This window comes from Protopterus annectens, chromosome 7.part0 (assembly GCF_019279795.1).
Source record: "Protopterus annectens isolate FY-2018-M chromosome 7.part0, PAN1.0, whole genome shotgun sequence".
Lineage (NCBI taxonomy): Eukaryota > Metazoa > Chordata > Ceratodontiformes > Protopteridae > Protopterus > Protopterus annectens.
In genome coordinates this window covers 1,427,593,820-1,427,605,385 of record NC_056739.1, presented here as the reverse complement: position 1 = coordinate 1,427,605,385, position 11,566 = coordinate 1,427,593,820, and the positions used below count along the sequence as shown (strand labels likewise).

Here is an 11,566-nt window from a genome sequence, read left to right as displayed (position 1 = left end):
CTTCCTTTTCCCCCCCCCATTGATTGGTGTTAATTGCTCGTTACGGATACATTTACACTGCTTCCGCATTTCCTCGTATTCTCCGCATTACCTTCCTATATCCCTGGTTGTTGCCGGTGAGGCCGTCACATGACTGGTTTCGGGAACGTAGTCGTCCTCGTGCACATGCATTTGTACGCGCATTCTGTACTGTCAGCGCATCTATTTCCTAACACGCCAGTCATGATGCTGTAATATGCATTGTACAGCCCAGATTTGCTGTCCTCCAATATCCTTCCTCCTACAGTGGCACACCCTGTGTGGTTGACATGTATCTCGTGTAGGCCACTCCTCGGTGTAGTACCCGTTTGCTCCATCCTTACGCTGGCGCCGTTTTTGCGATTCACTATTATCTGCCTCATTTGCATGGAATTGACTACTAATACCTGGTTACGGCGCCGGACACCACCTCCACTCCTTGACAACCATTGCGCTGGGGTTGCAGCTTTACATACATACTATGGTGTGTGGTGGCTGTGCAGCTGATTTGTGTTCTAATGCTCTTTTCGGACATTATCACATTATTTCATTGCTTTACAACTTCTGTGCACACATCCCGGGGGTCTGCTGTTCTTTCTACGTACGTGCCATTTATGTCATTTTTTACATTTTGTGCATATTTTCTTTGGACATTCTCGGTGCCTTTCCACATTGGCATATTGCACCTATATGATACCTGACTTTGACAGCCTTCCGTTACTCCTCCGGTATGTTTGGGTAAATGTAAACCGTTTTTGGTTTACATTGCCGTGCCTTACGCTACGCCTCGCCACTTCATGGATCGCTATTGCCCTCATTTGCATGGTGCAATACCGCACACAGTGTGTTTTGCATACCTCGCCGGGCGGGGCGGTCGCGCGCCCGGTAGTGCACGTGGAATTCATTCATACCTGAATCGCTAAGCAGCCATATTTGGCGTTATAACGCCGACGCTATGCTGGCGCCTGGCGCAAGGTTCATGAATCCCGGGGACTGATATATGTGACTGAAGGAGAGCAAGGAAAACATTTACAAACAGTTCCTCAAAACATGGAAAAGGCAGAGGGAAAGTGATACCATGGAAATAATAGAAGAGACAGCATGCAGGAAGGGAGGAAGGAGACAGGCAGAAAAGAGAAAGAAAGGGTATATCAAAAGACAAATAAGGTGGATGGGTAAAGATTTAGATAGACAGAGACAAAAATAGTAAAATATCCAGAAAGCAGATTAGAATGGGTCCTTATGTGTAGAAATTCTTCTGAATAATAAAAAAAAAAAACTAAAGACGATCAAACTAGAGGAAAGTTCCATCTCAGACCCCACCCCCATCAAAATATCAAAAGAAGAGAGAGAATGAATGAAGGAAGAAAAGAAACCAGGACGACAATCTAGGTGGGATGAAACAAAATGGAAATGGAAGAAAGCAGACAATAATTAAGGCTCAACGTATCAATAAAAAAAAAGCTAGACAATAAAGAGGTGATATACAGTGGGCTATGGAATTAAAGCTACAATGTCAGGGTAATTAGAAATGACACCTGGGAAGTATAGAAGGAGGAGCTAGTAGATAGGAAAGTGTTAGCCGCCCTGATGCAAAGATGCACGAGATGTTTACTGCATTACCACAATGTCAGCATTGCATTTGTGATCAGAACTGTAGCACTTCAGTCATAAAAAGTAGCAGCCCCTTGGTACATTATAGAAAGCAGTTTGCTAGAGCTTAAAAAGGAAAGATTTTCTTTTGGTTAGAACTGAAGCACTTTAGCACACTCTGTATGGCATAAAGTACAGCAGCTGTTTGCTACTAACATAGCAAGACGTTTGCTACAGTTTAAATTTAAAGATTTTTATTTACTGCAAAAAGTAGACTTGTTTTGCTCCTTACATTACAGTAACAGATCAGGCAATGGAGGTTTTTTTTTTTTTTTTTACTTCACATCTTCGCAAGATCAGAGGCTGGTATTGGGTGCCAGAGTAGCTAGGGATGCCTATATCTAGCAGGATCAGATGAGGCTGAGCAATGATTACAGGAAAGGAAGCTTAACATTTAAAGGAAATGGACATCATGGGCAATATAGGAAAAAATGAAAATGAATACAAAAGAGAATGAAATAGTGAAATGGAAAGAATTGTGGTGGGACTAAGGAGACAACACAGGGAAAGTGATGGACTTGTTGCCTAAAGAAAGTAGGGAGCACCTCATCAGGAAAATCAAACTGGCAGATGGTTGCAGATTAGAAGTTTGGAAGGAACATAACAACCCATAGCTCAATTTTTGAAAACATTTATGCAGGAAAAAAGAAATGTGGTGGAGATGGGAGAATTACCTGAAGGCCCCCACAAAGGGGGCAAGAGCAAAAACAGGTAAGGGCAACACTAAGGATGAAGTACAAGGAGCAATTCAGAAGCTTAAGAGTGGCAAAACTACAGGTACTGATGGCTAACATGATCAACTCCACAAGCTACTTGAAGACAAGCTCAGGGATGAACTTATAAGAATCTTTAACAGGTGTTCAGAAGGACAAACAGCATCAGCAATGAGCACATCAAGGATGGTACTAATTTTCAAAGAAAAAATGGAACAGATATATCTCAGAGCATTAGGGCTATGAGTTGTTAATGAGCTGTATCGGAGGTTTGATTCCCTCTGCTTCCTGTAGCAAATGGTTTGACTGAGCAAGTCACTTAAAGGCAGATAGTGTTCCTGGGGCACCAGGACACGGTGATCATTGAGTTTATCAAGTTAAGAAATATGATCATAGTTATTAGGCTAATGGCCCTAGGGCCCTTAGTAGCCTAGCCTAGTTCTACCCTTATTCCCATGATCAGCACCTAATGCCTGTGTCCAAGAGCGACGCAGGTGAAACCCCCTCATGGTTACCTATCCAATCGTCCAGATTGCATTTGAAGAGTGCCAATGAGGTGCTCTGATTGACATGTGTAAATCTCTGGGAGACAAATCTGTCCCTCTAGTAGGTTCTATTAATGTCACATACCAGGCTAAGGTCTTTAGAGTGAGCAACCCACGTACCATTTGACTTGCAGATGTGCAGCATTTCTAATAAAGTAGGGTCCAAGATTGCCTTGTATGCAAGGCAGAGATCACATCTGAGTACTCTTTATGAAACAGAATAAAGTGACAGTTATTTCAGACAATCCACATAGGACAGATACTGAAGATCTTGAATTATACTTGTGAGGAACCTTTGTGGTTTCTCCGATTGCCGCAGGTGCTTGGAAAGGTGCATACCAAAATGGGCACTGTACTCAATTATTGGCCTGATGAAAGAAGAGTACAGAGAGGGTATAACTTTTTTTCTGATGGCAATGCCCTTACTTATGAGATGAGCTGTATAGAATGCCCTTCTTACCACCATGAAAATATGGTGATCAAAGGTAATATTGCTGTCAACCTGTGTGCCTAGGTCTTTCACCACTGAGTGCATATTTAGGGTGTTGCTATTAATGTGGTAGTTAGCAGGAAGATCACTCTTACTAAAAGTGATGATAATATATATTTTTTTGCATTGAGTTTAAAAGCCATGACTTTGGCACCAACCATCTGTTTGTGTAAGATCCTCTTGCAGGATGTTGACATAATTTGGGGATTCTACGACAGCTCCCAAATTGCAGTCATCAGCAAACGTTGTCAGCCTCAGACCTTTAGTTTTTGCTTGTACTTCAGAGAAATAGATTCCAAACAGTAGAGGTCCCAGAACTGATCCGTGTGGAACACCACTGGTTACAGGTCTGCTGTTGGAGGTAGATTCCCCTATTTTCCCTATATGTGTTCTATCAGTGAGCCAGTTAGTGACCCATCTAACAATATAAGGGTTGATACCTACCTGGGTGAGTTTGTCAATGATGCCTGAGTGGGGGATAGTGTCAAAAGCCTTGGCCAAGTCTAGGTATGCTGTATGCACAGATTTCACCTCATCCAAGGTCTTGGTGACCGTCTCAAAGAACTCCACCAGGTTTAACCAGCATGATCTCCCTTTGACAAATCCAAACTGAGTAAGGTCAGGTGTTTGGAGATTACCAATATTTTTGTTGATAAGGTCCATGATGATTTTTTCCATGGGCTTGCAGATAAGGCTAGTCAGGCTAATAGGTCTATAGTTCCCATGGTCAGCGGAAGCATCATCTTTGTGCAAGGGAATAATGGCAGCCATTTTCCATTCAGCTGGGATGAAGACAGTGCTTAGACTGTGATTGAAAAGAGTACCCAATGGTATTACCAATTCTTGTTGGAGCCTATGTAGGACACAGCCAGGGACGTTAGCAGGTCCCACAGATGCTGTGTTTTGGCCTTAGAGAGGGTGTTTACAACATGCTCTTTAAGAGTACAGAGACTGCATTATAAATAAATGGTCATGGGAAGTGTGTATGTTGATAAGGGACACAAATGAATTGTAGGAATCAACACAGGGAAAAAGGACATGTGAAAGATGGTAATGTACAACAGATGAGGGCATGTCAATGAAGACAGTTGCAGCATGAACAATAAATTACATTTTGACATGATACAGCATGGACTGCACAGTTATTGCATATTGTTGACTGTCACGCATGATGACATATCAATGGAGTAGATACTTTGTGATATTAGCATCCTGACATGAACAGTGGACACAACATATATCAGGGATGCCATATAGAATAGGGATTATGTGCATATTGTGAAACTGTGCAAAATGAGTTGCCTGAATATGAATGTATTGTCAGCATAGGTTTCAACCAAGTGGGATACATAGTAACAGGCCCATGGACAACAGTAGACAGAAGCACACACTATCATGGACAATATCAGAATAATATCACCAGTAATTGATTGTGAGTGATCATAGATGGTTCTGCAAGAACACGCTTGTACAACTATTATGATTTGTCAGCTATCTCTGAGGGGAATCAAGCACACCTCCATCATAATATAACATCTGCCAGAGGTGTTCAGCGGGACACTATTTTGCATGTATTAGAAATGACAAGCAATCCTGGCTATTTGACAGGTACGCATACCACTTGGTCTACTCATAGGGGTGTGTTGTTCATATTATAATTATCTTGTGTATCTGCGTTCATAATGGAACTAATCCCATCATGAGTTTCCTTCATCTACCATGTCCCCATGGCTGTAGCTTCAATCCATTACGTGTGTTGATACTGTATGCATTATACCAATACCACATTTACATTCAATGACTGTCCACAATTTTTAGTCCTTCACAAAGCTGGTTGGAGAAAGGATGTGTAAGTCAGTTTTGATGTCTGACACTTAAATAATGAACTGGAAATGGCCTACCACAGAGCTCTGAGATACCAACCTGGTCACTTGACTCTAGATAGAGGTGATTTCACACTCTGAAAACAGTGATTCTCTGTCATGTATGTGTTCCAGTTGTCTACCAACTTGGTGACATAGCTGTTTATGGCCATTTATGACAGTTTCTTTGTAATACCTGACTTTTAATTTGTGTCAAATGCCTTGGCCAGATTAAGTCATACAGGATGACAGTCTTGCCATCATGCATGCCTTAGGCAACCCTCTTGAAAACAGTGAACAGATGTAACAGACATGATTTAGGCAGAAAAAATCAAACATGGGTTTAGTACACAATCAGGATATTACCTGTGTCCTTTTAGAGAAGGTTCATGGTGACTGGTCTACCTCACAGATGAGAAAATCCAGGATGGGTGTATAACTCCATGCATCAGGTGATGGCCACCCCAAGTCAGAACGATACATGTTGTTGTACAACCCTCTATGGGAACATAGGCTATCTCAAGACTGTGTTGACATACAGATCCAACTGTGTCTGGTAGGTCAGGTTTTAAGTCACCCTATAAGCAACCTATGATGTTGTCCAGGCCCATTGCTTCTGTGTTATTGGTCATAGAGAGCACACAAATGTGCTGCCCTGCTGAGAATAATAACTGAGTAATGTTTGCATGTATATTTTAGCTGATGGCCAGTGGTGACAGGGTGGTGACATGCCAGACAAACTGTCAGCTATCAGATTTTCTATGTCCTCTGGGTGTGTATGTCTGCTGACAGCCACACACAGATCTGTGCTTAGTTGTCTATTCAACTTAAAATGTCATATGTATTGGAATAAATGGTTTGTGACAAGACCTCAGTACACCAAAGTGCAGCATTTGCTGTTGTGTTTCCAATGTGCTGGTATACTTTAAAAATACAGCTTTGCAAACTATATGTAAACATTTGTCCACATTACAACAAGTACTGGAAAATCTGAATGTGTTTTGTTAGTATAAAGATGTGCATGGCATATAAGAAAGCATTTGTTATTTATTTCTCTAGTGTAGTTGATATATTTGTAAACAGGTACTGAAAGACCATGTCTGAAGTGTATGGGTAGAGGTAACAGATTGCTTCAGTGTAAATATGTGTTCTTTTCTTAAAAAGTGCCTTCCTTTTATTTGTGTTTTTACATGTACTTTCATGGGATGAAGTCTAAATGGACAGTAAACATAAGTAATACATGTATTTTGCACTTTCGATAGAGCAACACCAAGCAGCTAGTTTGTGCAATCAAAGGCAAAGTGTTTGTACATGTGAGATACACATTTCTAATCTTTTCCTGTTTGCTCATTGTTAAGCAGTGAGCAAACATAAGCCCCATTGCTAAAATTATGAGAGTTCTGAGTACTGAGTGTAAGAAACAAACCTGCTGCTTAGTGGAATCTGTGGAAGCAGGTGTTAATGCATTGATCCATTAATTTTGGAACCCAGATGATATGGGTTTGAAACCAAGTCTGGCTAATACCTTTAAATATGTATTGATAATGCAATTAAATAATCATTTATACTACATTCACTGTGTGTTACCTCAGTGCAGTGTGCAGGTAATCACACCAGTGAAGAGCTCCTAACTATCGTTTGGCATCATTGGTCCAAACTCCACAGAAACAAGGGGCCAAAAAGTGAAGGGCTCCATTGCTTTTTTTAACTTGTGTGTGTTGTGTGTGATTCTATTTTCTGACAAGATTAAAGGTGTTGGAATGGGATAGATAGGAAAGCAGTGAAATGGGGGACAAGCAGGAGGAAGAACAAAGGGAAAGCAATATAGGAAGGTGCAGGAGTGAGGGGAGAAAGAATTATAGCTATCCACTTCTTCAAAACTATAACATGAAAATATGTGCAGATTATTAGCTGAAATCGGACTATCAGCTCAAAAAAAGGGGTGACAACAAATCATTCATGTTGTATAGCCAATTGGACCGAATCAAGTGTGTCAAGAAGATGTGTGCAAGGTGGAGAGCTAAGTATGGGACTATATTTGTTTGTGGGACAGGAGTTTACTTTTTTGTACTTCAGTAAGAGAGGAATGTTGGGAAAAGGATGCAGGTATTTCTGGGTCAGGTAAGTAGGTAGGTGAGGAAGCAGATGCAAACAATCAGGATGAACAAGATAAGACACAGGGACAGTGAGGGCAGGAAAAGTTTAGGGGACACTATGGTTGGGGTTAAGCAGGTGACATCAGATGTCCATCCTCATCACACATGGGGACAGTGAGAATCTAGTCTTCATCCCCAAGACTGTCATCACTGTTCCCTTACTCCACTGGCTGTTGGAGTGCTTGACATCTTCTCCTACAGACCATGGCTGAGAACAGCCTCCTCATCCAGCATAGGTATGTGTCCCTCCTCACCAATCCTGGAATCTCCTGGCAGGTGATAAAATCCCCACCACTGCCAGTGCTCCTGGATCGTACCACAGCACCAGCTGCTGTGTTATTGCTATCTGATGTTTAGACCCATTTAGTGCAGGGGCAGCAGAGGCAGTACTGTTAGGTTGGGTCCAAGATGTGCTGGGCATTGGCATAGGAGCCAGAGGAGTGGAGACAGGCTGAGCCATGGTGGTTGGCCTACCTTCCTGTGCTGTAAAGAATTTTGTGATTTTTCAGAGATGGATGACACTCAGTCACTTTAATGACAAAAAATAAAGATAGAGAGATAAAGGTTGGGGTGAGAGAAGAAAAAAAGAGATAAAATTAGTGCCATCATATGTAACATGCACTGTATTATCACAAAAATAAAGTATTTTATCTCAGCCTTTACATTTAAGTATACTTCTGAACAATTATAAACTATAAGTAAGGACTGCTGAAAGTAATCCTTGCAACGTGTATATATTGCACATATGCTTGGTTCAGTTATACAGATTAAGTTAACAACAGGGCATTATGCCATTTGTGTTGAAATTAAATTATGTCATATGTTGGATTTTACTATATATTTGTTACTTGTGGTTTGATTTTGAACTGATATATAACTACATTATTAGACCTGACTGCTACAGATGGCTTGTGCTACTGACTGAAGCATGCATGGTTGCTTTTACAGTTAAGATAGGCATGCTTACTTTGCTACAACTGTATAGAAAAGAAATAACTTAGCTAAAGTAATAGTTCTGTTGTGCTGTGTACATACCCTGTTCTTCCCTCAGTCTGCATAGACACCCACCATAGGCCTCACTATTTGCCATAATCTTTGCATTGGCTGAGAACAACAGAAGAGCATTATGCATACCATTCTTGCCTATATGCAGCTTCCTATTTACAATCAATTTTCTTTATCAGTATACTTGCACAACTGTGAGATGTCAACATTCCTGAACTCATCCAGGCTCTGCTTGAGTGCATCTGTCTTATTCCTTTTCAGGTCATTAAAGTGATGCCTACACTGGTCTCCAGTGGGTGAAATACCAGTCATACTGGAGGCAGCCTTGCCCAAACTATTCCAAGCCTCAGACTTTTACTGGGAGCTGGTATAATCCCTCTGCAATAGCCGTTTGCTGTGATGCTTTACAAGGAGTCCATTGAACATTTTGGACTCCTCAACACCCCACCTCTGTTCCCTAAATTGTGCATCTTGTCTTATACCACCAGACATATTCAACCAGGGAGAGCAGCAATAATTAAGAATGATTTATTACTGGTAGTGTGTAAACCTGAACAACAATGCCAACCACATTTGCATGATATTAAGTGGAGAACAACAGTGGCAAACAGAGAGGAAAGCAATATTTGAATTTGGAAGGTTAATCTAACAGTTGTCATTAGTTTCAGGGTGTTTGCCACTGTAACTGATAGGTGATTTAACTTTGCAGACATGCACTTTGGGCATGCATTTTACAATCTGACACATACATTGCGTGGCTTAATACACTGATAAAATTAATTTGTACAATGTGGGATTCAAACTTGTGCATTAGGGACAAAACATTTTTTACACAGCAGTAATACTTTTTCATCTTTGCCACAGAAGTGCTTCTCAGATATGCTCATTATTTACATATAAATATACATGACAGACTGAGGGGTTAACCATGTATGTATGAGACCTGACAAGGTCCTGGTTTATATATCCCTGTGTGTATGACTATTATTAAATTCTGATGGCCATCCAAGGTCAGAGAACACATTTATGATTACAGAAACATATTAGTCTGTATACCTCACTCACACAAATAATTAATGTGAATTTATTAAAATTGCAACCTTTAACAAAATTGGGAGTGTGTAATATTTTTATGTGAATTTTAATATAACGTAAAATGGAACAACATTTAAAATATTTGGAATTTGCTGTATTAGAACCCAGGGTCATTAGCATTGCAGCACTATACTTACGCCTGCTGCCACAGCAACAGTTAAAATGCAGTTGAATGTTTTCATATTCATTATTAACTTCTGTGTGTTAACCACTGTGCAGCACTCTTTAGCATGTTTGCACAGTGCCAAAAATACTTGGTAGGATGAGTCCATTTTGAAATTGTCTATTGTCTGCTTCCTCTCTGCAGGTGTTCTAGACCTGCTGGGGTTGGAGAAGGTCACTAACAGCCATGCACTGCCACTTAGCAGGTTTGTGTGATGGAAAACAAAAGATGCAACAAGGTATCCTTTTTGAAATAAAGAATGTCTGTATCCTGTCTGTAGGTGTTCTGTCTGCTTCATGTGTGGGCCATTAGTACAAGTTTGTGTGATGGTAAGCAACATGCAAATGTGAGCAACAAAGCTTAATTTGTTTTATATATGATAAAAGTCTATAAAATAAACAACAGTATAAGTTAAATGTTAGTACACATGAAAATATTTTTACATAAGTGAGGAATTGAACTTTCACACCAATGAGCCCAGAAAACAGAGTATCTTATCTCTCTTTGCCACAGAAACAGATTTGCAGGAGGAGTGAAAATCATTGTGCATACAAGGAAGTCCAAAATCATTCATAGTATTAACAAGACATATGGCACTTTTACACTTCTGCGTAGTTTGTACCCTTGTGTTAATTTCAGATGTAGTGTAATGAGAGATTGCACAATTATTTATAACTATTGTTTGCAGAAATGCAGCTCTAGCTTATCTTATCTTTGTATGGTGTTCATTTTTCACTTATCTGAGCAGTAATATATGACATGGAGTACATAAGGCATTTTGTATCATTGTCCTTAAAATGTGTGAGAATATTAAATGTCAATAATATACAGTTTTCAACAAATGCAGGGAAAGAGAGTTGGTTATTACTGAAGAGAAACTGTGAAATGTATGCTGCTTACTTACATTTAAAACCTTGATACAGTTACTACCACATCTTGTAAATCTAACCTGGCTGACACAACCACTGCAGGTGAGGGTGTCTGAATTGTTGTGTATTCCATTTCCGTCCACTAACCATTCAGAGTTGTAATCCATTATCAACAAACACTGAGGTAGTATTTATATCTTCTACACGAAGCCAACAGTTTGGGATTCAGCAATTATTCTAATGGGTTCTTATCTCATTTACATCTTCACTGTGCTCAGATGCATAAGTCTATATCATAATTTACCATGTAGCAAGGAAACTTGAAGGTGAGAAGACTTGTGTATTGATATTCATTTAAATGTATCTACACAGAAAGCTTCTGATGTTGCTAAAGCATGCTTGCATTTTTCAGGTACATGCTAGATTTGTTCACATGTTATGAAGAGAACTGTTATTTATACCCATTAGGGGATGAGACTGTTATTTGTATGCACTTCTTATACTTCATTCTTGGCACAGGCATTTTGTTAAAACTGGTTACCTTACACTCTTTTCTATATTATTCCATTGCAATGTGAAACACTATATTGTCAACAACATAAGGGTGTAATGTTTCTAAGATGGCCCATAGACACCACCAGGGGAGTTCTGGGCACAGTGGGAGGTGTCTGGCAATTGTATAAAATTTTCTTGTGAGTTGTACATGTGTACACATTTTGTTAAAATTGTGTAGGAAGCAGTCATAACAGGTGGAATATGTGTTATTCCTTGGATTCTACAAACTGTCATTTTCCTATTTTTTTGGGGGGGGGGGTGGGGAAGTCAAGCACTAATGATGTGTATCCACAACATCAGTTGGGTTTCAAGAGTTTTGCTCTTGCAGTTGTGTAGTCAGCCTGATATTCCCATGTGTATATGGGGAAAATTGTATGCAATTAGTGGCATGTTGTAGTATAGCATTCAGGAACTGATGTAGGATCCTGGATTCTGATTCCTG

The 11,566-nt window shown here is 40.1% G+C and overlaps 1 long non-coding RNA gene across 2 annotated transcripts in view; it reads left to right on the top strand.

Annotated features, from left to right (window-relative positions):
* The window catches only part of LOC122807068, a 959,887-nt gene that overhangs the window by 628,035 nt on the left and 320,286 nt on the right, over positions 1-11,566 (top strand). Inside the window, exon 3 of one of the 2 annotated variants that reach the window (XR_006365586.1) lies at positions 9,845-9,933. The exons of the other annotated variant lie outside the window; for it this stretch is intronic. This is a non-coding gene — a long non-coding RNA (uncharacterized LOC122807068). Of the gene's footprint in view, positions 1-9,844; positions 9,934-11,566 lie in introns of those variants that run through there. 2 annotated transcript variants of the gene reach the window in all.